The sequence below is a fragment of the Mustela erminea genome, chromosome 17 (assembly GCF_009829155.1).
Source record: "Mustela erminea isolate mMusErm1 chromosome 17, mMusErm1.Pri, whole genome shotgun sequence".
NCBI classification, from domain to species: Eukaryota; Metazoa; Chordata; class Mammalia; order Carnivora; family Mustelidae; genus Mustela; species Mustela erminea.
This window is the reverse complement of record NC_045630.1, coordinates 31703007-31730713: the sequence shown is the minus strand read 5'-3', so window position 1 is coordinate 31730713 and position 27707 is coordinate 31703007. Positions and strand designations below refer to the sequence as shown.

At 41.6% G+C, this 27707-nt stretch overlaps 1 protein-coding gene and 1 pseudogene across 8 annotated transcripts in view; both read left to right on the top strand.

The window, feature by feature from the left end:
- The window catches only part of DISP1 (dispatched RND transporter family member 1), a 170524-nt gene that overhangs the window by 32127 nt on the left and 110690 nt on the right, over nucleotides 1–27707 (top strand). The gene's annotated exons all lie outside the window — the stretch shown is intronic.
- On the top strand, nucleotides 10946–14518 carry LOC116576524 (annotated as a pseudogene).

Sequence of the window (27707 nt, the reverse complement as noted above, 5' to 3'; positions counted from 1 at the left end):
CTCTCCCTCTCTACCTGCTGTTCCCCCAGCTTATTCTATCTCTCTCTCTAATAAGTAAGTAAAATCTTTAAAAACAACAACAACAAAAAAGCTTAACAAAACTTCAAGTATTTTTCCCTTATAATTAGGATTCTGTAACAAATAATGGCGTATATAACAAATATTGATGTAGTGCTTTTTATGAGTCTGGTCCTCTTCTCCATAAGTCATGCTCTTCTCATGAAAACCTTTGGAGGTGGCTGTTGATATTATGTGACAAACGTGGGGAAACTGAGGCACTGACAAGTTAGGTAACTTGCTCAGAGTTACTGGCTAGTATGAGTCTCAGTGGGATTTGCAGCTGTGTCTGGGTTCCAGAGTCTGTGCTTCAAGACCACAGTAGGTATACTCCTGTCTTTAAAAATACCAACTCGGAATCTATTTCCATCTCTCCAGAAGACTGTCCATACGAGTGGGGTTTATCTTATTGTTTATAGTAAAATTTTGCTAAAATAGAAATTTTCTGAAAGTAACTTTCACTATACTTACCTTTTATCATCAAGCTATATAATGAATATATAGGGTTATTTAAAAAGTTACATTTTTTGTAAGTATATTTTAAGTGTGCCTTTAATAGTTACATTGATAAACTATTGATAGTGGCAAGTGGGCATTATTTCCAATGTAATGGTGGGTTGCTTTACCTTTCTGCTGGTAAAGTGCTCTTTCTGTCTGAAGCATCTTTGAGGTGCCAGAAGAAATGAGAGTTGTTGGATCAGAAGGGTTGGATTTTTAGACATCTAGCTGTTATTTTTGACACCTGTGCTAGACACCTAGTGAAATCTGAACCTAGGACTGCCCTTGGTCTGCTCTAATAGCCCTGGGACCTGAGGAATTGGAATGTCTTTCTCCTTACCCAATTCTGTGATCTAGGAGAACACTATGAAGGTTCACGCTCCACTCTAGTTTGAGTTTGGTATCACACAAATCAAGGCACTCAATTTACATTTTGTTTTTGGCTATATGCAGCCCTTTAAAAGCCTTTGGATATTAGTATTTTAGTTGTTTTAAAGTCCCCATTAGCCTGAATTTTGAAAAAATGAAATGTCTAAATTCTGTGCCATCTCTTAAGCAAAGCCTGTCATTGAAAAAAAAAAAAAAAAAAAAGGAATTATCTGTTGAATTCATGTACAGCTACAGCAGAAAGGTTAAATGTGAACAGAGCGTTGTTTATCTTTTTGGTGTCACTGTTCTTAGGAGAAGAATATTAACTTTATCTCTTTTTTTAACCTTTATGCCTTTCCTCTTTCCCCAGTAACCAGTACCTTTACAAATACAGCATCTTGCAGAAATTGCTTTATGTTAAAGATTAAAAACAACGAATAGTGACTATTCTCTGTAAATCTTAGTATTTGCCAAAATATATTCTGTGAGACTTTACTTTTGGGGGATGCTCCGCTGCAGTTTTGTAATCATAAGCTGAGGAACAGTTGCATCAATACCACCCCTCCCAACACACACACAGATGGTTGGGTCAGCACATGTGCTTTGAGGAGCTACAGTATATATGAATATGTTAATGGTACAGAGAAATCTTGTAGTGATAAAACCTGGCTTCGCTTCCTTACCTCCACATTTTCCACATTTGTTGGAACTTAGAACCCTTTTCCCCATAATATCTGTTGGCCCTTTATGATCCACAGACTGAGAAATAATGGTGCGCAGTATAGCAGTGTAACAACGTAGTGTTTTGCTGAGGTTTCAGAATAACGATCCATCAAAAATCTACCATCATTTCATTTCTAGTTAATAAATAGATTTTAGGACTAGCACTTAGAAATTGTTAGAAATTGAAGTTACAATGAATCTTCTTTGAATTTATATGCTATGGTTCCTTATATTTGTAGGCATAATATTTACAAATGACTTAATTATTCTCTACTTGGTACATAGGGTCACAATGATAAGCCTTATTAATTCCAACTCTTGGGGAAGTCATGCAAATCCAAGATAATATAAAAAATACAGACTGTTTTTTAAAGAAATGAGTTTTATCACTGTAAATATTTCATCACCAATTATACTAACAAAATATTCCCAAGCAAGAGATTCTGGGTGGAAATTCTTTAAAGAATAAATATCAGTTACTTACAGTTAGTTCAGGTGCAGATATGTAGATACTTCTGAAATACTTGAGATTATTTTTAGCATTTCTTTCAAAGGCTTTAGCTTTTATGACATGAATCTTATTTATAGTATTTGCTTGCTAAGTCATTTCCTTATAAATGAATCTGCTACGGATTCTTAATATGGCGTGTCTCATGAAACCTTAGTTATTTAGTGAGCTGCATCCTCATTGAGAGTAGAATGAAACATGGAAATAAGGCAAAAGAGAGATCTTACCTAATGATGAAGAAGGAAAAAAAAACTTGAGCAGTGATAAAAATTGACAAGAACCCAAGGCTTGACCATTAAAGCCAAAAGGAAGGATTAATAATTGTTAAACCAAAAGGAAAGGCACCTGTTTGTTGAGTTCTGTAAAATTCCAGCTTGAATATCAAGAAATATTAAGTTACCTAGAATGAAAAAAATAAGAAAAAAGTGATAGGATGCTGAGGAAAGTGAAAAGATGCTGGAAAAGAAAGATGAAATTAGTTATGGTGGTTATAGCAGTCATGATGCTTAGATGTGGAGGTGATCTGAAGGCAGAGGCCAGTCTGCAGACAAGCCACCTCGGAAGGAGCAGGAGCAGCTGCAAAGCCAGAGATGCCTGTGTGACTGTCGTGGTGGCCGCTGTGGGTGTCAGTGTGCTTCACCCTGCCAAGTGCACTTGGGTCCAGGGAAGACACCCGCGGGATGGCAGCAGTCCTTACCCTGCTGCTTGTTTGCATGCCAAGTGTTAATCTCCAGAATATATCTAAATGCTCCATTCTTTCCTTTTGTTGTATTTTTAAAATAGCATTTACACTTTTGTTTGTAAAATCTTGTCATATCAGCGCTTCTTACCAGGCTTTAATAAACCTGATATGTTGAGATTTCCTTTAATGGCTTTTTGCTTCCTCGGTACTTTAATTCCTTTGTACTACGAAAAAGTATAGTAAAGCATGGTAGTGTCACCCCTTTGACAGGAATGGGGACATCACGGTGAGGGTTGATTGGCTAATGCAAAGCATGAAAGGGAAGGAGGCTTCCATGAGCAGAAATTTGGTATCTTCACAGGGAAAAACTATGATGGCTGACAGAGCAGGCTTTCTGAATTTAACTTTTAGATCCTTGATTATGCACTCTAAGTATTAAATCTTCAAGCATTATCTGTATCAACACTGACTAATCTGCCTTTCGTTATATAATGGATAGCTGATCTAGCTTTCCCTTTTAAGAAAATCCTTGATGTATTAGGTTGTTAAAACAAATTCTAACATTTGGTGCTCATTAGTGTTGTAACCGAAACAAAAACATTTTAATGGTTGATCCCAGAGTATTTTGAAGTTATTGTAACTTTGCTGGAAAGGTATTTAAGCTGTAGTATCAATTACGAACAGGCCACCAGCCAAGTTTCAAAGCTGTTTCTAAGTAAGACGTTGAGTTTTTCAGAATGCAAAAAAGACATTATATGGCTGTGTGCCATGTGTCAAGGAAGCAGAATGGAACAATTACCGCAGAATTTGTATTGATAATAGTGTTTCTAAGTGAGTAATTTAAGATATTGTGAAGTGGAGTTTGGAATAACTCCCCAGGGTGTCCAATAATTGCTTTATTTTAGTTGTAGACTGTGAAAGAGGTGTTTTGAATATAAAGGATGGGAATTGCTGATTAACAGTAAAAACTTCAGACTCCGCATTTAGGGTTTATAGCTCGTTGACCTGACTAAAAATGGGATACTTAGTTTTCTTGAAAGGTACAGTCAGAAAGCTTGTCAATCATTTATCTATAAAGGTTAAAAGAATAGTTTTTTATAATCTAGTGATTAAAAAGGTAAAATCGGGGCGCCTGGGTGGCTCAGTGGGTTAAGCCTCTGCCTTTGGCTCAGGTCATGATCCCAGAGTCCTGTGATAGAGCCCTAGATCGGGCTCTCTGCTCAGTGGGAAAGCCTGCTTCCTCCTCTCTCTCTGACTGCCTCTCTGCCTGCTTGTGATCTCTGTATGTCAAATAAATAAATAAAATCTTTTTTTAAAAAAAGGTAAAATCATAATTCAGATACCTTACTGTTTGTTTTTGGCTGAGCAAAAGAGTTTGCAAAGTGGCTATTTCTTTGAATACTCAAACCTAACTCACTTGGCTTGTGGTAACTGTTGAAGAAAGGCAGAAGTGTCACTAATGTTCTGTGTGCATTCAAGATTGATTCTGCACTCCATTTGTCATCCTAAAGCAAAAACAGAAATGGAGACAGAATGATTAGATTCATAGTAAATACCATCTAGTGGTTTATGTGTGTGTTTTGACTTTTAACTATGCACACTCTTCTTTAAAGGGCTCTTTAAAAAAAAAACCCAGAGTATTTTTTATTTAAATTTGTTTGAATTTGTGTAATTTCTCAATGTAAGATAAAAGACTTAAAATTACATAGCTATTAGATGTGTTTTCAACTAGTGTTTTTGAAACATTATGTAGATCTGCAATGTGACATTAGCACGGGAAACAGTTCTTAACAGGGTTCTTGATGAGCTTCTTGTTATTTGAACAATATGTTTAGGTTGTTTTGAATGATTTTTATTATGACTGTGAGTTAATTTGTTTTTGCGTGCATGTTTGTGTATTTTGGCTTTATCTGGACCTCAGCCAGATAGTTTAATGATCATGCTATTGAGAGACAATTTTGAAGCCTTACTCTTTACTTTTTCCCCCTCTGTAAGATGCAAGATTTTTGGGTGGAAGTATGTTTTGAGATACAGTATTTAGATACTATATGGGTATAGTATTTATAGTATTTATTTATAGTATTTATATTTCTATTTAAATAGTATTTAGAAATGTATGAATCACTTTACATGTTTCTAATATTCAGAATGATTTACAGTGAAACTGAATTCTTAGCAACTAGTCAATGTCCTTTATTGAATATCTGCTATTTTTACCTGAGTAAAATGTAAATTTATCAGGTTTAACTTCTAGGATACTTTGAAAATATATTTTATTTTATTTTTTTCCCTTTTAAAAAAATTTTTATTAATTTTTTAAATTTCTTTTCAGTGTTCCAGAATTCATTGTTTATGCACCACACCCAGTGCTCCATGCAATACGTGCCGTCCATAATACCCACCACCAGGCTCACCTAACTTCCCATCCCTCTCTCGTCCAAAACCCTCAGTTCCTCAGAGTCCACAGTCTCTCATGGTTTGTCTCCCCCTCCAATTTCCCCCAACTCCCTTCTCCTCTCCATCTCCCCCTGTCCTCCATGTTATTCCTTATGCTCCACAAATAAGCGAAACCATATGATAATTGACTCTCTCTGCTTGACTTATTTCACTCAGCATAATCTCTTCCAATCCATGTTGATACAAAAGTTGCGTATTCATCCTTTCTGATGGGGGCATAATACTCCACAGTATATATGGACCACATTTTCTTTATCCATTCATCTGTTGAAGGGCATCTTGTTTCTTTCCATAGTTTGGCGACTGTGGCCATTGCTGCTATGAACATTGGGGTACAGATGCCCCTTCTTTTCACTCCATCTGTATCTTTGGGGTAAATACCCAGTAGTGCAATTGCAGGATCATAGGGAAGCTCTATTTTTAATTTCTTAATATTTTAAATGTTGGTTTCCTACCAGTTTAATTTTTAATTTTGAAAAAATTTAATTCTGTTAAAAGTGAAATTTAAATGTTCAGTTTAATAACTTGTTTTTTATTTGTTTTGGTTTATATTATTTTGGTCCAGAGCCACAATGTAGAATATTGCTCATATAGAATAAAATGTCATTAACTCCAAACAGATTGGAGTAATTTTTGTAATTGTCCTAGGGAGATTTCTGTAATTATTTCTTGAGCCTATTGTTTTGGGCAAGTATTGCCTTCTGCTTTTTTTTTTTTTTTTTAAACCTGTGTTCTATGGCATGATTTACATGGAGAATAACAGCCGTGGGTATTCATTAGGAGGAAGAAAGATGGAAAGTAGTAGATTTGTTTGGGATCCATTTTCAATGTTGTAAACAAACAGAATCAAAATATCTTTATAATGATGAGTAAGAGCAGTTAACAAGTACATACAATGGCAGGAGAGTGTAAGTACTGTGTTGGTTGGGGATATTGTTTCCATTCAGAAGTGTGGGAAGGCTCTGTAAAGCTGTAAAACGACATGCTTTCTAAGTTCATTTTCTAATATTACTTAATATTTCTAATATTGAATATTACTGTGTTTGAGGGGTAAAAGCTTCTATCTCAGATTACTTTTTAAGATAGATACTGTATGCGTGTGGTAAAAAATTCAAAAGGGGTAAAGTTATTAGTCCCTCTAACCTTCCCCCGTCCTTAGAAGCGACAGCTGACGCCAGTTCCTTCAGTCTCCTTCCTGAGATTGTATGCAGATACAAACATGTATGTGATATGTGCATATTTTTTATTTATACCACAAGCAGCATCTGTGCCCTCTCCCCTATTTCACAACACATCTTAGAGATCATTTATTCGGCCAACATGTGTATTAATAAGTGCCTGGCTGGCACACATCCTGGGAATAAAGCAGTGAACAAAATATGCAAGATCTCTGGGGCGCCTGGGTGGCTCAGTGGGTTAAAGCCTCTGCCTTCAGCTCAGGTCATGACCCCAGTGTCCTGGGATGGAGCCCTGCATTGGGCTCTCTCCTGGGTGGGGAGCCTGCTTCCTCCTCTCTCTCTGCCTGCCTCTCTGCCTACTTGTGATCTGTCAAATAAATAAATAAAATCTTTAAAAAAAATATGCAAGATCTCTATTCTCATGGAGCTCACATTCAGGTAGGGGAGATAAACACACACATGGAGAGAAAGGATGAGTATTAAAATAGGGTTATTTTATGGTGCTTAGGGATGGTCTTAGAAGCAATGGAGACCTGTCTGACAAGAAGTGCCTAGCCAAGGGAAGATGAGCAGAAGGAGGCTCCGGGAAGGTAAAGAAATCAATACTGATGGGGGCATGGAAGGTAAAGGAGTCAGGCAGGCGCTAGGCCAGGTAGGGCCAAGGCAAATGGTTTGGGTTTCATTTTAAGAGTAATGAGAGGCCCTAAGAAGGCTTGGTTATGTGCCTGATTAGTTGAGCGTGATGTCTGCTTTAGGTTTTTGAATGGATAATGCTGGCTCCTGTGAGACTCCAGTCTGTAGACAGTAGGTATCTATGCATACAGAGCTGCTTACTAGTCCCTTGGAGGGATGATGGGGCATGTGCTTAGTCCTCTTTGGCTGACCTTTACGCTATTTCCATTCTTGGATTTTGTGAACAAGGCTGTAATGGCACTATCTCTATGTATGGATAAATCTCGTTTAAACTTTTTTTGTTTGTTTGTTTGTTTTTGTTTTTTAGGTTGGGGGAGCAGAGAGAGAGGGAGAGAGAAAAGCCTTAAACAGGCTCCATGCCCAGTGCAGAGCCCAACTCGGGGACTGATCTCATGATGTGAGATCATAACCTGAGTCAAAATCAAGAGTCAGATGCTTAGCTGAGTCACCCAGGCGCCCCTTGTTTAAACATTTTAAAAGTATTTTTAAAAATGTGGACGCAGAATGATTTTCATGAAGGAGAACCAATGATACATACCTGAGCTTTGTATTACTAAAATATGTTTTGCAGATGACCAAATACTTCTAATCTGAATACCTTGAGCCGGCTGGGGAGAAGTCAGAAACGTGTAATCTTGGTAACACTTAACACTTGGTAAGTGTTAAACGAACATTTTTTTTTAGTCTCTCAGTCTAGTTTTTTTAATAAAATTAACTTTATTGGGGGGTACCTGAATGGCTCAGTTGTGTCTGCCTTCAGCTCAGGTCATGATCCCAGGGTCCTGGGACTGAGCCTTGGGTGAGGCTCCCTGCTCAGTGGGGAGCCCGCTTCTCTTTCTCCCTCTGCCTCTCCCTGAGACCATGCTCTCTCTCTCAAATAAATAAATTAAATCTTTAAAAAAATTAAAAAATTAACTTTATTGAGATATAATTTGTGTATAATAAAATGTACCCATTTTAAGTGTATGGTTTTCAGTGTTTGGCACATCTCTACAGCCCCTTCTAAAGAGGTGTTCTGGGCTCATCTTGTTCTTTCCCTGCTCAAGCTCTGTACCCAGTCATTTCTCCCAAGAGCTCCAGTTCTTCCTTGTGGAGAACAGTGTTTGAAACAAAGATCTAGACACTTGGTGTGCTCACTACTGTCAAGCCCTCATTGCTTTTAGGTCCTGTCATATATGAATGTGCATGTGTGTGTGTACACACCCAGGTGTCTACACAGGGAATACATATCTGTGTTTCTGTATTTGTTCATCTGTATAAATACCCTCTGTTGTAGTCTGGTGTCATAGGGCTTTCTTCTTTTCATGCAGCCTGCCTCCCACTAACCTCAGGATTTTGCTTACTTGTTCAATCCCTTATATGTACAACTCTTCTGGCTATAATTAGCTAGATTTTTGCTATAGGACTTGTTGGCTCCCCTTTCCCAGCAGCCATGCCCTGCCTAGGTGACGGGAAAAGGTGAGGGAAGGGAGAGGGAAGAAGGGAAGAGAGTGAATCTTGTCCCAGTTACTCTATTGGGTGGAAAGAACTGAGGAAGGAAGTGGCCAGTTAGAATTTTAAACCTGACAATAGACAATTTCATCAGTTTCTCTTTCTCTCTTTTTGTTTCTGACTTTCATGTCACCAGCTAAGTTCATAAAAGTATTTGTAGTACTCTTTATGCCTTTTGTTTTATTTTTGACATTTGAATCTTTAACACCTGACATTTACTTGGGGGTGTTTTAGGATCTAATTCTATTTGATGTGTCCAAATGGAGTTGTCGAAATGGAATCCAGTTATGGCAACATTGATGTTCACTGGTCTGTCTTTCCCCGTCCGAGCTGAGATGCCATCTCTACCCAATTCTGCTTTACATTGTTGTTTTCCTGCATTCGTATGTATGTCCCTTTTATCTGTTTGTTCCGCTGTTTGCCCGATAGTGGGATAACACCTCACAGGGTGATTGTGAGCATTGCATGAGAAATGGATGTCCAATGATTAATAATGAGTAGAGAAGGTGTGATTATGTACACATTGGAGTATTACTCAACCATGAAAAACAATGAGATCTTGCCATTTGCAACAACAAGCATGGATCTTGGGGGCATCATGCCAAATGAAATAAGTCACAGAAAGACAAATACTGTGTGATCTCACTTATTTGTGGAATCTAGAAAATAAAAACCAAGCACCTGAATACAGAGAACAGATTGATGGTTGCCAGAGGCAGGGGCTGTGGGATGGGGGAAATGGATAAAGGGGAATAAAGGGAACAAACCTCCAGTTATAAAGTAAACTAGTGACAGGGTTGTGATGTGCAGTATGGTTAATAACACTGTAGTGCAGGGGCGCCTGGGTGGCTACATTGGTTAAGGGGCTGCTTTGGCTCAGGTCATGATCTCAAGATACTGAGATGGAGCCCCATATCGGGCCCTCTGCTCAGTGAGGAGCCTGCTTCTCCTACGCCTGCTGCTCCCCCTGCTTGTACTCTCTCTCTCTCTGTCAAATAAATAAAATAAAATCTTTATAAAAAATAACACTGTAGTTGCATAGTTGAACGTTGCTTACTTTGGTGATCATTTAACAATCAGTACAAATATAAAAATATATTCTGCACCTGAAACTAATGTAATGTATGTCAGTTACACCTCAGTAAGAAAATGACTAGAGCTAGCTGTCTACTGCAGTCAACACATACTACCCATTGTTATTAGCATCTCAGTAGAGAAGGATTCCACTACTGAAACAGTAAGAGTGAAAATTGAAAAAGAGACGTAAAAAGCATAGCAAGAAGTACTGGTATCTCTTTTTTTTCCGTAAAAACTCAGAATGTCTCATTTTTGTACTCTACACATGTGTGTGGGGTGGGGGAGGGGCAGAGGAAAAGAGAGAATCTCAAGCAGACTCTGTTTTAAGTGTGGAGCCTGACGCAGGGCTTGATCCAATGACGCTGAGGTTATGACCTGAACTGAAAACGAGAGTCAGAAGCTCAAATGACTGAGCCACCCAGGCGCCCCTTAAATACTGTTTTAATGCTAGCTTCCCATGAACTACATCTCAGAGTAGTATATATCCACCCCCTCCTTCACCCCCAAATCCTTGTAAAATGCCAGTCTCGAAAGCAAAAAGCCACATTTTGGGAATGCTTCCTTTGTGTATTTTCTATTAAATACATTCACTCTATATAGTCCATGTTTAATCCTGAATAGTGAATGTGTATATACTATATATTAACAAAATGGTGGTAATTTCTGTATGTTATTAATGTTTTCTCTGAATGCTTCTAATTCTGTGACTAAAGTCATGTAAGTAGTTTGTGTGGTTTTTTGAAAAGATCAAATTAATGCATTTTAAAATTCCAAGTGTCTGTTCTATGTATGTTCCACACCTATGACAAGATGATTTTAGCCATTCACTTGTAGAAAAGAAACACACTGTCGGGGCATGCCAGCTTTGAGGCATATGTTCTATTTTTGCGGGGTAACTGTGTGAAAAATACCAATTACTGAAACTCTGGGAAGAATGAAGTTACTTGTAAACTGAGTATGTGTGCAAAAAGGGCCATCTAAATCAGAACCATGCTAGATGCAATAGACCAGATCTGTATAACATAAACCTTTCCAGATCAGTGAGGCTAGAAAAAGAATTCCATGATTTGGGAAGGCAGCATTCACAAAATAGTATTGTTGACAATAATGTCAGGGAAGTAGTTGGTGGCCGGTCTGACAAACATGTACCTTAGAAAGACTGTGGAACTTGAAGTACCTTCATGAGTGACTGTGACAGGTTTTGTTTCTAGTACATTTTTTAAAATAATATTTTAATGCATGTGATGCATTTTGACAAGTGGAATTATGAAATTTCTAAAAATCAAAAGCCTTAAAATAAAAGTACCAGTTCAGTTGGAACGAACATCATGACCCAGTGTGATACATCGATTATATCACAGCACAGCCAGAAAAAGAGAAAAGAACACCCTGACCATTTTGGCTCCTGACAAGCATGTCACTGAGATTCTGAAAGGGTGCCCCCTGAGAAAGAGAATGCATTCTGATGCCCCAGACATATTAGAACATCCTCTGAAAGAGGGATGTGGAGAAAAGCACAGGGCATGGGCGGGGTGGGGCAGCAGGCCTCTGTTGAAGTCACTTCCTGGTCGGCGGCAAGGCTGCCTCCCCATTCTGTGCCTCCAGCTCCCGAGCTGGGACATGTGCAAGGTGGATGTCCTGCAGTGCTTGCAGGATTGACAGGGGCGCTGCCGTGAGAGATGCCAGCAGACCTCCTCCCTCCCTCCTTCACTCCGGCCTATCGCTTTTCCCCTCCTCCTCGGTGTTCTCATCTTCCCATGTGTTCTCAGTTCCACCAACTCCCTTGTCCTTCCCTTTTTCTCTCTTCTCACTCTGTTTTTCCCACTTTACCCCAAGGGTTATTATACTTTTAGATTTCCCAATTCCTGTCCCTTTGCCTGACAGCCCAGTGGCCGTGATTCCTTCTTCCTTGTGATGCTCCTGTCTTTGCGTGCCTTCAGCAGGGCTGCTGAATCACTGGAATTGTACGCAAGATTCTATGAAGATGCATTATTTAAGGGAAATTCCCTTAGTTCTTCCCCAGTTTTAGAGGATTTCACGAGTTCTCTGAGTTGAAGATGTCCTCCTTCCCAAATGATTTGTGGGGCCCCTTTCCATTTGCTTCTTGGGTATCAGGGAACCTCTTTGTACACAGGAAGGTGCTCCGCACTTTATTCTCTGCATTCAGGGAGGACAGGAGATCTGCACCAGACAAGTATAAAGGGACTTAATTATTCCCCAATAATTCATTAACTGTTGCATTCCTCGATGTGCTTTAATATTTGAGTGTAACAGCTCTGCTTTTAAATATTTTAATGGTGGATGGTTGTCTATTAACTTGTTCAAAAAAGTATCAGGAGTTGTCAAGGCAGAGAAGAGAGTGTTTGCAAAAGGGGGAAAGTAGTTTGCTGCCTCTTTAAGACTAGGACTGAGAGAAAGAAGAGGAGAGAGAAAGAACGGGAGAGAAGTTTGAGCCCCAGGCTTAAGCCTTTCCAAAAAATAATAATAACAATCATCGGCATGGCAGGATCGGCCAGAAGAGGGGGGAAGCACTTTTTTTGATCCTGATTCCAGTTTGCTTCTCTCTCTCTTTTCATCCCCCAAATTATTCTTCGCCTGGTTTTTCTCATGGAGCCCTGCGCTCCCGACACCCCCGCCCGCCTCCCCTCCTCCTCTCCCCCCGCCCGCGGGCCCCCCAATGTCCCGGCGGGGCCGAGGGTCGGTGGCCGCCGGCGGGCCGGGCCCGCGCACAGCGCCCGCATGTACAACATGATGGAGATGGAGCTGAAGCCGCTGGGCCCGCAGCAAACTTCGGGGGGGCGGCGGCGGCAACTCCACCGCGGCGGCGGCAGGTGGCAACCAGAAGAACAGCCGGGACCGTGCCAAGCGGCCCATGAACGCCTTCATGGTGTGGTCCCGCGGGCAGCGGCGCAAGATGGCCCAGGAGAACCCCCAAGATGCACAACTCGGAGATCTGCAAGCACCTGGGCGCCAAGTGGAAACTTTTGTCGGAGACGGAGAAGCGGCCGTTCATCGACGAGGCCAAGCGGCTGCAAGCGCTACACATGAAGGAGCACCCGGATTATAAATACCGGCCCCGGCGGAAAACCAAGACGCTCATGAAGAAGGATGAGTACACGCTGCCCGGCGGGCTGCTGGCCCCTGGCGGCAACAGCCTGGCGAGCGGGGTCGGGGTGGGCGCCGCCCTCGGCGCGGGCGTGAACCAGCGCATGGACAGCTAAGTGCACATGAACGGCTGGAGCAACGGCAGCTACAGCATGATGCAGGACCAACTGGGCTACCCGCAGCACCCGGGCCTCAATTCACACGGCGCCGCGCAGATGCTGCCCATGCACCGCTACGACGTAAGCGCACTGCAGTACAACTCCATGAGCAGTTCGCAGACCTACATGAACGGCTCGCCCACATACAGCATGTCCTACTGGCAGCAGGGCACCCCAGGCATGGCGCTTGGCTCCATGGGCTCGGTGGTCAAGTCCGAGGCCAGCTCCAGCCTCCCTGTGGTTACCTCTTCCTCCCACTCCAGGGCGCCCTGCCAGGCCGGGACCTCCAGGACATGATCACCATGTACCTCCCCGGCGCCGAGGTGCCGGAGCCCGCCGCCCCCAGCAGACTTCACATGTCCCAGCACTACTGGAGCGGCCCCATGCCCGGCACGGCCACTAACGGCACACTGCCCCTCTCACACATGTGAGGGCCAGACAGTGAACTAGAGGGGGGGAGAAATTTTCAAAGAAAAACGAGAGAAATGGGGAGGAGAGTAAGGAACAGCATGGAGAAAAACCCGGTATGCTTAAAAAAAAAAAAAAAATCATCACCCGCAGCAAATGACAGCTGCAAAAGAGAACACAAATTCCATCCACACTCACGAAAAAACCGCGATGCCAACGAGAAAACTTTTATGAGAGATCCTGGACTTCTTTTTGGGGGACTATTTTTGTATAGAGAAAACCGGGGGGGTGGGGCGGGCGAGGGAATGGACCTTGTATAGATCTGGAGGAAAGAAAACTACGCAAAACTTTTTAAAAGTTCTAGTGATACGGTAGGAGCTTTGCAGAAAGTTTGCAAAAGTCTTTACCAATAATATTTAGAGCTAGTCTCCAAGCGACGAAAAAAAATGTTTTAATATTTGCAAGCAACTTTTGTACAGTATTTATGGAGATAAACATGGCAATCAAAATGTCCATTGTTTATAAGCTGAGAATTTGCCAATATTTTTCAAGGAGAGGCTTCTTGCTGAATTTTGATTCTGCAGCTGAAATTTAGGACAGTTGCAGACGTGGAAAGAAGAAAAATATTCAGATTTGGACATTTTAATTGTTTAAAAATTGTACAAAAGGAAAAATTAGAATAAGTACTGGCAAAACCATCTCCGTGGTCTTCTTTAAAGGGGAAAAAGTTTTAGATTGTACTAAATTTTTTTTTAACTTACTGTTAAAAGCAAAAATGGCCATACAGGTTGACTTCGTTGGTAATTTATAATAGCTTTTGTTTCCCAACTTTCCATTTTGTTCAGATAAAAAAAAAAACATGAAATTACTGTGTTTGAAGTATTTTCTTATGGTTTGTAATATTTCTGTAAATTTATTGTGATATTTTAAGGTTCCCCCCCTCCTTTATTTTCCGTAGTTGTATTTTAAAGATTCGGTTCTGTATTATTTGAATCAGTCTGCCGAGAATCCATGTATATATTTGAACTAATACCATCCTTATAACAACTACATTTTCAACTTAAGTTTTTACTCCATTATGCACAGTTTGAGATAAATAAATTTTTGAAATATGAAAAAAAATATTTTAATGGTGTTAGGGTTATAAAAAGCATTCTGTAGTAATTTTCCATTTCAGATATTCCTAACAAGTGGCCAGCTCTACTGAAAACAAAATAGATGTTTCTCATTTTAATTGTATTTTTTCCAACTTGGAAACAAAAGCATTCTATATTTTTGAAGCTAATTGTCCAGTGGAGGAACGCTTTATTTGGAATCATTTACAAACCCGTTAGGAAAAAAGTTCAGATTGACAGCATTTGGGGTTTCTCATAAGCATTTGAAGGCAGACAGGTCATCTATAACAAAACAATAATGTAGACTTTTCATCTATATTTTTCTAGTCAGCCAAAGTGCAAAGTTGTCTTCTTAATTAAGATCATCATTCATGTGACTCACCATGATAGCCTGACAAAGTCAGACCTCCTCTAGGAGGACGAGATACCCAAGTAACACATCTTATCATGTATCACAGTTGAGAGAAGGAAAATACTCATTTGAAATCAATGTTGCTTTTATTTCTGCACTGCTAATTCTGACCTCAAAAATAAAATGTCCTTTTTCAAGGGTCTTAATTCTACTGGGGAGTAATCAAACCAAATTAACAAACACAAGCATCTTACCCCCCTTTTAAAAAGCTACTGGTGATTAATCCTGGTTTAGTGTGTGGGACTTAGCTAACAGGGTGTCACAAACACATTTAACGAAAGTAACTGAGTGCACTCGCTTGGGTCATGTGCTAGTGAACATGGCAGTGATGGTGCATCGTGGGTACTTGCTCGGGCAGTTTGCTGGTGAAGGTGGCTGTGATGGTGCCTTGCGGCTACACACTTGGGCTGTGTGCTGGTGAATGTGGCGGTGACTATGCCTTGAGGGTGCTCGCTCAGGCAGTGTCCTAGTGAACATGGCAGTGTCTGTGCCTCACGGGTGCGCACTCGGGCAGTGTGCTGGTGAAGGTGGCACTGATGGTGCCTCGCAGGTGCTCACTCTGACCATGTGCCAGTGAACATGGCACTGGCAGTGCCTTGTGGGTACTTAGGCAGTGTGCTAGTGAACTTGGCAGTGACTGTGCCTCACGGGTACTCGCTTGGGCAGTATGCTAGTGAACATTGTTGTGATGGTGCCTCGCAGGTGCTTGCATGGGCCGTGTGCCAGTGCACTTGGCACTGACGGTTCTTGCCTTGGAGACAGACATGCATGTGTGTAAGTGTACGTCCTACATATGTTCATATACAAATAGCCTCAGGTACAGGAAACAGATGAATAGGGCCTGAGGAGAGGGTAGTCTTTGCTTTAAAAAGCCACCTCCCATGAGTTACTTGGCAGAAAAAGTAGAGCCCTTTGCCTAGTCTTGATAATTAATGTTTATTCTGTGTTTTAATAATAAAGTCGGTGCCAGGCCATGATTTTGTGGCAGTTCAGAGACGAAGCTGCAGTCATCCAGTAGTATTTGTGCCTGGAAACAGAAACTTTGCCCTGGAAATGCAGACATGTGGGTACATACAGAAGCAGTGTAGGCAGCTGCCTGTGCAGGAGGGAAGGGGATAGTCCCTGATACCACAGAACCACGGCACGGAAGCTGCTCCTGGAGATGGCTGTGTGCCCTACCTTCCGCCAAACAGTCTGGTCTGGGCCACTTCACTATTGCTGGAATGGTGGCTTCAGGGCTTTCCCTCCTGTTCATCAGAACAGATCCTTTTTTTTTTTTTTTTTTTTTTGCTTATCCAGAAGACTGTGCTTTGAAAGCTGAGTGCTGAAATATATGTGGGGATGTCGAGCTGTTTTCGATGAACAAAATTGGGGGACTAGAATGGGTGCTCCAGAGTACCAACAGTCCCGTCTATGGGGAAGCCAGGGTAGTTCAGTGTAAATCATTTTCACCTTTGTCTCGGGGGCACAGGGGCCCCCCAGACAACCCTGGGGGCTTCCGGGGGAGCAGGTTTGCAGAGATGCCGTGAGTGGGGACTCAGCCCACCCTACTCCCCTTAACTAGGGAGCTGCTACAAAGCCAAACAAAGAACTCGAAAGCAGTGGAAGTTCTTGACTCTGTCTCAGAGCCTGCCTGAGGTAGAGTGTGTGTGCCAGTCCTGGAAGCATCTCTGCCTGTGATGAGGAACCATCACAGGAACCTTCTCACTGGGCCTTCCCTGTTCTGGCCTCCTCTGCCCTTCTCACACAAGGAGAGTAGGGGAAGGAACTGTTTAACAGTTGACTTCCACACTGTGAGAGCCAGGAAAGTAAGAGCTATTAGAAATGATGGATTTAAATGTTAATCAGCGTTTGAAAGCCCTGAAAGATACTCTTCCGTTTTCTTACCTAATGAAAAACTTGCCTTATCTTCGTTAAGAATAGGTACAGAAGTAACCAGCACTCTAAACTATTTAGAAAGCAGCAGATTGTAGCCATAATGAGTCTTAACCTTGGCAGGATCAGCACATGGAGATGGTTCTTAGGTGCCTGGGGACAGATGCACACCCCGGGCTGCCTCACTAAGGCCACGTCTTCATCAAATCAAGGTGTCCTGATTTTTGTAATTAATCTTACTAGGTTACTAAGTGCTTTTCATGCTTAATGAACAAAATTTAAAGAGTTAACTAGCTTAATTTTGCAGTGTAAAATGCTTCCTTTTTTATTTCAAAGCACATTTTTCTCTCCACCTTTTGAAGATATTTTCACTAATTCAGAGTTTGCATATTAAGAATACCATAACTTATAAACTTGCAAGGGTGTGTGATTTGAATGCTTCCTACGTAATGGGACTGGAATTTTTCTCCAATTACGGGAGAGGCAGACCATCATTCTCCAGTTTCAAAAACAGAATGCAGCTGGCTGCAGAAGGAGGGCTGAGCTAACAGAACATTTAATACTTTGAAAAATATGTCCTGGGGGAAAAGATTTTTCTGTTCAAAAAGATACTGAATTATTTAGCTTGGCAGCTCCAGGGTGTGAATATTTTGAGCGCCATGACTGTAATTTATTTTTTATTGAGTTCAAATGGAAAAATTGAAAACTGTATTCCGACGTGTAGTCCTTTATTAGATCTCATATAAACCTCTGGCTGCAACGGCCAGCGCGCTTCTGTGATCTGCATAGGCACATTCCACTTCGAGGGGATCAGTGTTTAATTTTCAGAATTCTCAGCAAAGAGCAGAGCTACAGCCAAAAATTCCTGCACTGAGGCTCCTTCCGGCCCAGATGAAACTAATAATTCCCGGCTGTGCTGCTGTCACTCATTACTAATCCAGGTATGGCTGCTCACTGTTTTTAATTTTCTTTTTCTGAACCCAAAGGCAGTGTTTGCCTTTTCCCATGAGAAGGCGTGATCATGTGCTGGAGATTCCAGCGGCTAGAAGTGGAGGCCTTCTCTACCCTGACATAACTGGGCTTTGTTGTTGGCCTGGTGGGTGTGGGCTTGCTCATAGACACAGCACAGGGGAGGACCAGTGTGGGGCAGAGTCTTCTAGAAAAACAAGACTGTGTTGGGGGTTGGCCCTAAGGTGTTGAAGCTGGTATGAGGGAAAGCAGCTCTTTCCTACCACAGGATATTGACTGATGCCACTGGCCATTTTGGGACAGAATGTTGAGCTGGATGGACAGTATGTTTTAATGTTTATTACAAGTTATAAAAATAATAGTGCTTTGGGAAACATTCAAAATGTTGTCACCATTTAACATTCTGTTAAAATCAGATAAGAATGTATCCATTTCGCATTTTATTCTTATTTATTTATTTATTTATTTTTCATTTTTTCGATTTTTAAATTTTTTTATATTTATTTATTTTTAAGGATTTTTATTTATTTATTTGACAGACAAAGATCACAAGTAGGCAGAGAGGCAGGCAGAGAGAGAGGAAGGGAAGCAGGCTCCCCGCTGAGCAGAGAGCCCGATGCGGGGCTCGATCCCAGGACCCTGGGATCATGACCTGAGGTGAAGGCAGAGGCTTTAACCCTCTGAGCCACCCAGGTGCCCCCCATTTCTCATTTTATTTTATTTATTTTATTTTTTTTAAAGATTTTTATTTATTTATTTGACAGACAGAGATCACGCGGAGAGGCAAGCAGAGAGAGAAGGAAGGGAAGCAGGTTCTCCGTCGAGCAGAGAGCCCGATGTGGGGCTCGATCCCAGGGTCCTGGGATCATGACCTGAGCTTAAGGCAGAGGCTTTAACCCACTGAGCCACCCAGGCGCACCCCCATTTCACGTTTTAAACTGTATTAATGGACACTTAAAAACAGTGTCTATGGAATAAGAATCATGGAACTTGGAATTGGGCAGTTTTGACTTTATCTCAGCAGACTCTGTGACCTCAGGCCAGTGACTTAAGATACTTGGTTTTAGGGTTTTTTGTTTTGTTTCATTTTTGTTTTTAAATAAAATAGCATAACAGATTACAGAGTTAGTGTGCAGGTTAATGATATGGTAGGTATAGGATACCTATGTAAGGCCTGTGGCATGTTTGGTACTCAGTAAATGATCCATTATATATTTATTGTGAATTGTCTGTCTCTGTCCAGTCTGTCCACTTGCTCACCTATCCCCTGCCTACCTATTTGCCTATATATTTATATTTATCTTACAGATGTTTTTTTTCGGCCTTCCCTTCTTTTTTAAATCCAACTGTATTTTGGGGGCACCTGGGCAACTCAGTTAGGTGTCCAGCTCTTGGTTTTGGCTTAGGTCATGATCTCAGTGTTGTGGGATCAAGCTCCATGTGGGGCTGCATGCTCAGTGGGGAGTCTGCTTGAGGGTTCTTTCTCCTTCTGCTCCTTCCCCTACTTGCACCCTCTCTCTCTGTCTCTCTCTCAAAAATAGATATTTTTTAAAAAATCTAATTGTGTTCTGCGGAAATTTAAAAAATGAAAATACTTAGCATAAAGGATAAAAGTATGAAAAATGAAAGGTTCACTGGTTATCTCCCAAGAGGCTTCTAGATTATATTATCTTCGTGTGACGTTCAGTCTGCTGGTATGTCAGCCTCTTAAGCCTCCAGCTCTCTCTCCTGGGGAGACATTATCAAGGTCACAGAGCAAGATAACTGCACTTACTGCCTACTAATAGGACTCTACAGACTATGGCTTCTAGCCGGCACCAGAGCAGAGAGCTGAGGAGCCGTAATCAGCATCAGGTTTCTTGGTGAGCAAGGGAGTATGGAAAGGGGGAGCTAGTTCTGGGATTCAGATAGTTAGCAGCACAGGTAAATGTGGTAAACTGAACATGTGCTCTATTTTCTGGCCCCTATGAACTCTCACTGAACTGACTGTAATGGAATGGAGGGTGACAACCATAGAATGAACTTGACCAGCATTTTGGAGGCTGGACTGTGGATTGTCCAGCACTGTGCTGATGGGTACTGTAGAGCAGAGAGGACAGAACAGGGTAGAAGCAGATAAGTGAGTGACTGAAGATCGTGTCCCTGGAGGCCACAGACCTGGAGGGCATGGGCTATCTCTGAGGGCGAGCATGCTGCAGGAGCTGCAAACAGGAGAATTGTTTGAAAACTGGGTTCCTGGGCTCCTGTCTCTGCTGCATGTGGCCAGCGGACTGCCTTTCCCCGCTGTAACAGAAGACCAGTGCTGTATTTTCAGAATCCTTAAGTTGGGCACAGCTAAGGACGGGGTGAATACCATCACAGGTATTGGGTCTGTATGGGTGATCTCAATGGATCAAAAAGCTTTGTTCTTGTGGGAGGAGATGAACAGTAAATAGTAGATGTAGTAAAGTTATTTGCCTAGGATGTCAGAAGTGATAAATACTTAGAGAAGAAGAACTTGGAATCAGGGAAGTTGTGAGTTCTGGGGGGAAGGGCTGTGGTTTAAAACGAGGTGGCCAAGTGGGAGCCATTTGAGTATTGCACTGGGAGAGTGAAAGAGCTTTGCAGATTGGAGGTGGTAGTGTCCTGGGTGGAGGAACAGGTAGTGCAAAGGTCCTGAGGGAGATGCAAGACTGAAGCCGCAAGGTGGTTAGCTGGTGGAGAAGAGTGAGAGATGAGGTCAGGAGTACTGAAGGTCCATGGGGTGGGCAGTGGAGATCATGTAGTGCCTGGCTGGCTATTGTAAGTCCTTGCTTTTTCTTCGAATGAGTTTGAGTAACACAGTCTGACTTAACATTTTAACAGAATCAAACCAGAGTCTGCATACTGAGTTGCAATGCTCTCTGCCCAATTTTGGCCAACACACAGAGGCTCCCAGGCTTATACCAACCCCCCTTTCTCCACCCTCAACAGACACACACACAGGTGAATGGAGGATCTCTCTCTAGGGGAAAAAAACAGTTCTGCCATTAATATACGGCTACTGCTTATGTCTCTGCTGTCTCTTAACTTGGACAGACATGCTGGAGGAAAGTCTCTCACATGAAAGAAACTAAAACAGACAGGAAGATTAAAAAAAAAGAATGTGAAAGGAGCAGAATCAATAAAGGAGCAAAAGACATTTGAAGGAAACTGTAATTAAAATCCTCAGCGGATTAAAATCCGCTGTGTCTGTGGAACAACAAGGGCTCCAGAAAGGATCATTCACAGAATAAATAGGGTTCTTGGATATTGGAAGATTATTAATTCAGTAGAAGGTCTGGGACATCAAATGGAGACTATCTTCCCCAAAATAGATTTCAACAGGCAGGGAGGCAGACAATAAAGTGGGAATGGAGGTAACAAGATGCAGCTAGAGGGAGCCGGCCTGGTGTTTGCTGGGCAGGTGGAGGTATAGGACCCCAGCAGGAGGAGCTCCGAGATAGACAGGATGGACAGGACAAGAGGAGGTGCAGTATGGACAGGACAGGAGGAGGTACAGGACAGATGGGAGGGACAGGACAGACAGGACAAGAGCAGTGTCATGATGGGCAGGGCTGTCAGGACGGACAGGACAGGAGGAGCTCCAGGAGAGGTTTGGGGGGACCGCTGTTGTCCAGGCTTGTGTACTCTAGACTCTAGATCCCATGAAGTTGGGAGTTGTTTGCTGTCCTGTGTACACATGTCACAGGCCTGGAGGTGTTGTCACTGAATCATCTTGTATTAAGAAGATGAGCAGAAAAGTAGGAGGCTGCAGATTAGAAGGAAACATGTTGTCAAGAGAGGAACTGTGATCATTGTTCTATAGGTGATTCCTTTGGGAATAATATTGAGGTACTATTTAGTTGTAATGTGAAAAGTGCTGATTTAGCAAACAGGTGTGATTTCCAGAGAAGGGGGAGGGATGCTCTGGAGAGCTACATTCCTATCGCCTGTGTGAAGTCCATACGTAATGCCTGAAAGACTTAAAAAGCAGGGGGTGCCTGGCTGGTTCCATCGATGGAGTGTACAACTCTTGATCTTGGGGTTGTGGGTTTGAGCCCCACGTTGGGCGTGGAGCCTACTTGAAAAAATTTGCAAAGCAGTTATGAACATGTGAACTGCAGGTAATGAATGAGGAGAAGGTGTAGGGGAAGCAAGGAGGGGCAGGGGACCACTTTCCCCCCAATATGGGCCCTGTAGAACTACTTTTAAAACTATGTAAATAGGTTGTTTTGATAAAAGTAAAAATTAAATTTCAGATATTTGATGGAACCAAGGACTACCCATTCCTCCACTAAGGTAACAGTTGTCACCAGAGTGTGGCTGTCCCTAGGCCAAGAAGCCCTCCCTCTGGGACAGTCCCATGTCTTATTCTCTCTGTTTCTGTCTTTGCCGTCCTGCCTTCTGAATTACTGTGTACTTAAGAGACCTTAAGACAGTCAGTTCCATCACAGGCCAGTGAGTGGCTGGGAGCATTCTGCCCCTAGTTCTTGGTTTCTTTTGTGGTGACTTTGCGTTTATATACCAAGGCCACCCCTTATGAGCCATTGGTGGTAATTTTATTGTAACCTCGAATTACTGATAGCACATTTCACTCTAGAGAAGCCTGCTAGTGCTTTGTTATTCCATCCATTTACGTATTCTAGACCAGAAATTCTGTGGAATCAGGGATTATGTTGTTTATCATTAAGTGCCTGTCATACTCCGTGCACATGGGAGATCTTCAGACGTTTGACCAGAGTTCTCTTACACCATGAAACACAGGTTCATGTAGCAATTAAGTAATCATGTAGTGATTAAGAGCTTGGCTTCTGAGTCAGATGAGCCTGAATTTGAATCCCATCTCTGTCACATCCTGGCCTGGTCCCCTCCTCTGAATCGGGAGGCAGGGACCCCGCTCAGCACTCAGCATAGGCCAGAGACTGCTCATGGTGCTGTTTCTGCCTTTCTGTGTGGCCATCCCTTGGCTTGGTCTGGTTATGAAGTCAGAACAGCTCAGCACGTGTTCATGACTCTCAGCACAGCTTTTCAGATGTCCTTTGCATGGATGTCTGCACCCACCTCTTGCTAAAGTGCTCTCCCTTGACTTCCAGTCCTTCCCAAACATTCCACCTTCTCACCATATGGTGTTCTTGATCATCATCCTACTGTTCTTCCAAAATTCATTCACCATAGTGAATGATTAACTTGGCATTTAAAAATAATATTTGTTAGTAAAGCCATACTCCCTGAATTCCCTAATAATGTTGTTGTAATATAGATCATGTACAACAGAAATATTTTTAAAGCAAAAATTCTGTTTCTCCGGAGACAGACATTTATTTTTAGGAATGTTTACTATCGAACGTCTAGTACAGCAGGGAAAATGTTCACGTCCTTCACAATATGCTTTCCTCATGAGGTATTTTGGGTGCATTAGAAGAGAAGAGTAATATAATTTTAGGGGTGTCTGGTTCCATCAGTAGAGCATATGGCTCTTGACCTTGGAGGTGTGAGTTCGAGCCCCATGTTGGGTGTCAAGATTACTTTAAAAAATAGAATCTTAAAAAAATGAAGATAATTTAATCATTTGTTTTCCTGAAAGGCTGAGCAATCCTTTCAACACTAAGCTGTCCTCAAGGGTAGGAATCTATGTTCTTTTCATCTTTGTCCACTGTGTGACTTTTATAAAGTCTTAATTGTCAGCCGAAGGACTACTTTCATGAGTGGATTAACTATAGTGTTTTGTTTGTAACTTTTTATTCTGGTATAATTTTGAACTTAAGAGTTAACAAAATTAGTATAAGGAAATCTCATATACTGTTTTTCCAGATTTACCAATTATTTACTAAGTTTTCATTTTTTTAAAAGATATATTTATTTATTTGAGAGATAGATTGAGTGTGCTCGCATGTGGGGGTCTGGGCAGAGGGAGAAGGAGAGAGAGAGTCCCCAAGCAGACTCATTGCTGATCAGGAAGCTCAATGTGGGCCTTGATTCCAGGGTCCTGAGATTGTGTCCTGAGCTGAAGTCAAAAGGCAGAACCTTAACCAACTGAGCCCCCTGGGTGCCCACATTTTTAATTTTTTATATATGCATAGTGTTTTTCTGAACCATTTGAGAGTAAGTTGCCGCCATCATGCCCCTTTACCCCTAAATATTTCACTACGTAATTCCCAAGTAGTCCATTCTCTTTTAAAGTGCCATTGTCTGTATTTAGCCTTGATACACTGCTGTATCCTGTAGTCCACGGTCTCGTGCTGTCTGGTACAGCCACTTCTTTCCGGTCCAGAGTCAGATGGTCCACGTAAGCCTCATGTCCTCCTTTAATTCAATCTGGAGCAGTTCTTTAATCTTTCTTTACTTTCTTGACCTTTGAAGAGTTCAATTATTTTGTAGAGTAGTCCTCAGTTTGGGTTTGTCTAATGTGTCCTCATGATTCAGTTGGAGTTTGCTAGTTTGGGCAGCAAAGCCAGAGAAGGGATGTTGTGCCGCCTTCGTATCTCCTATCGGCAAGTACATGATGTCAAATACAAATACACTGATTTGTCAGTCCGTGAGATTGCGTCCACCAGTGTTTTCCACTGTAAAATGATTGTTCCCCCTTTGTAATTAATATGTAATTTGTGGGGAGATGCTTTGAAACTATAAATACCTGGTTCCTCATCAACCTTTCACTCTACAGTCACTGCGTCCATCCTTCCAGCCTTCCCTATTTGTTAGTTGGTATTATGCTCTAAGAAAGAGTTTCCCCTTCTTCCTTTTTAAAATTTATATTCATTCAAACTTATAAGGTTCTTACTTTATTCAAGGAGTTCTATTCCTTACAGTCATTAATTATTCTGATGCTTGAAATTATTCCTGCTTTGGTCTGTGGGAGCCCCTACCTACTAACTGTTACTCTGACCTTTGGAAATGTCTTCATCATTCTTTGAGAATTTCATACTTCTTGGCGTAACAAAATGTTTTAAGTTCTTCGTGTACTTTCTTTGCCCCAGCCCTGGACTCGGCCTTTTTATAGGTTGTCTTGGTTCCTTTTTGTGAAGAATGGTGTTGTAAAGGCAAGATCTGGGTGCTTGGCATGCACGTGGCTACTAATTTGTTGTTGACGTTAGATCCTGTCAGGTCTCAGATCTCGTACTGAGCCAGGGACTATGTGTACCTGTGTGTGTATAACACACCTCTGTCTGTGTCTGAATTAAAGCTCTGTATCTGAGTGAACACTTGACATCATTGCACTTCAAATCCAGCAGCCCATGATTTGTTCTAGTCATAGCATGTTTGTAACTCCAATAGGGGAAACCTGCCTCCGTGATACTTTTCTGTGTCACTAGTATCTTGTCCAAGTCTTTGGCATTGAGTGGTAAATCCATGGTTTAAGGATTTGGATGAATGAATGAGTAAATACAGTCATTACAGTGTTATCTCTGTATATATTCGCACTGCTGTGACCAATATTTGGCATGAGGTAGATGGTAAATAATTTTGTTGAACAAGTGGTTCTTTCCTCTGTAATATCTTCCTATTTTATTTTAAACCAGGTGAGATAGGACTCCATATAAGTATTCTTGATTTGTTTTATTTGTTTTTGTTTCTTTAATATTTATTTATTTATTTATAGAGCATGAGTGGGAGGGGCAGAGGGAGAGGAAGACAGAATCCCAAGTAGACTCTGAGCTGAGCGTGGACCCCAACATGTGGCTCAATCCCATGACCCCAAGATCATGAACTGAGCTGAAACCAAGATTGGACACATAACTGACTGAGCCACTTAGGCACCCCAAGTACTCTTGTTTTTTGCCATTTAAAGCTTGATGCAGAGAGATTATTCAATTAATAGGAACAATCGTTTTCCAGTAAGAAAAAGTCATAAATAAAAATAAAATTACTCTGTAAGAAAAACAGTTCTTTTATTTGATTAACCTCAGATTTGGGCAGCACCATTGAAAAGGTTCCTGTTTTTCTAATTACAGAAATTGTAGCTTGCAGAGTCTGGCACATTTTTCTCATTTGTCAGCTCTACAATGTGAAATAACTTTTTCATCTGAATTCTATTCCTACACCCCCGCTGTCAGACAAAAAGAATTTCCATGTCACTTGGGCTTGTTATTAAATAAGAAAGAATGCTTGAAGATAACGTATGAATAAGTGATCAGAAATCTCTGATAACCTTCAGACTCATTGCCAGCTATATTAGCTATGAGTAATCTGGGGGTGGGGGGGGCAGTGGAGTTTCATTGACCTATGCCCTCAAAGGTTGTAGATTTACAATTTAGGACAGCCGTTAATGATGTTCCTTCACGAAGTGGATTTTTTTCCTTAAACCTCAGGAAATGCCTATATTTGTCTTGATATAATTAAAACTAACTCCTTGTTCTATAAACTCTTATTTTATTCCTAGAAACTTGTTTAAAAAACTACTTTATTCTTTTTTGTATTTGCTTTTTCTCTTCACCTGAAGGATATTAAGTGTAGCATATGCATTGTAACCTCTAGGATAGAATTCACAATGTAATTTCTAACGAGTCATGCTACCAGATACTTAGGAAGAAACAAGGGGGTTAGTTTTATGTTCAGTAGACTTTTCCTTAGTTGGCTGGGAATTGACCATTTTTTGTTTTAAAGACATTTTCTTCTAATATGGTTTTTTTAAACATTTACAGAAACCGTTTTTTGTCCCCATGCTTAAAAGTGGGGAATGCCAGGAGTCTGCATCTTTTAAAACTAAGAAAAATCAAGACATTTAAACAACTTCAGTCTTGAAATCTCTTCCTATTTAAAGAAAAACTAAATAACAGTTTACATACTCTTTTCTAAGATTAAATGTTTGAAAGTAAAGTTTTTTGGATTTCTTTCTTTTGTTAAATTTTATTTTTTCAGTGTTCCAAGATTCATTGTTATCATCATCATTATTACTATTATTAATTAAAGAGGAAGAGAAAGAGAATGCATGCGTGCGACCAGGGGGTGGGGCAGAGGGAGATAGAATCCCAAGCTGACTCCCCACGGAGCACGGAACCTGACATAGGGCTCTATCTTAAGACCCTGAGATCATGACCTGAGCTGAAACGAATTGATTGTTTACTGGACTGAGCCACCCAGGTGCCCCTGGATTATTACTTTATGGCGTAGGGAGAGGGGGGGTGGGACTTAAAGTGTTTTATCTTGTTTCCCTGCTGCAGAGACTGCTCTTGAGTCAGCCTAATATTACTAATTGACACACGGGCTCATGGTAGTAACTATTAGAGGCAGGTGTAGTTGGCATATTTCCAGAAATATCTTTGCACTTGTAGCACAAAGTTACTTTTTTTCTCTTTGAATTGTCACTTCAGGGTCCCCTGTTGGGTTTATGATAATGCAGTGCCTTCTTCAAGGAGTAGGCCCCCCAGGAACCAGACCAGCATGAGGACTGGTGGGAGTTACCCAGGAAAACTCATGTTTACCTCCGTGGGTCCGTGCTCTGCCAGCCCACCCATTCCTCCCCTTAAGCAGGAGGACGTGGGCGGGGTAGAGGGTCCAGTGGGGGTCTTTTTCCAGGCTGGCCATTTTCCCCTCCCCCTGCACCCCCCCTCCCCGGCACAGCCTCATCTCTTGTCAGTGCTGGCTTTGTCTTCACTGCTTTCTCTCACAGGAGAACATGGCCTCAGAAATGGGATCCATGCAGTGTTTTGCGGTTTGTTTTGTATTTCATTCTGTTTTATATGTTTTTGAGTGCGACAAACATCATGCAAATTAAGATGCAGGTACATTTTCATTTCACTCGTGAACTAAAGGTACTCGTGGGTGTGAAGTAATTCTTGTCACCCTTTCCTATAAATTTACAGTGAGCCAAGCCTCTCTTGCTGGTTGAAGTAAACACTAACTTTCCTTTCTGTGTTTGAGAATGCAGTAGAGAGGCCTCTGGGGGGGGGCTCAGTCATTAATCGTCTGCCTTTGGCTCAGGTCATGATCTC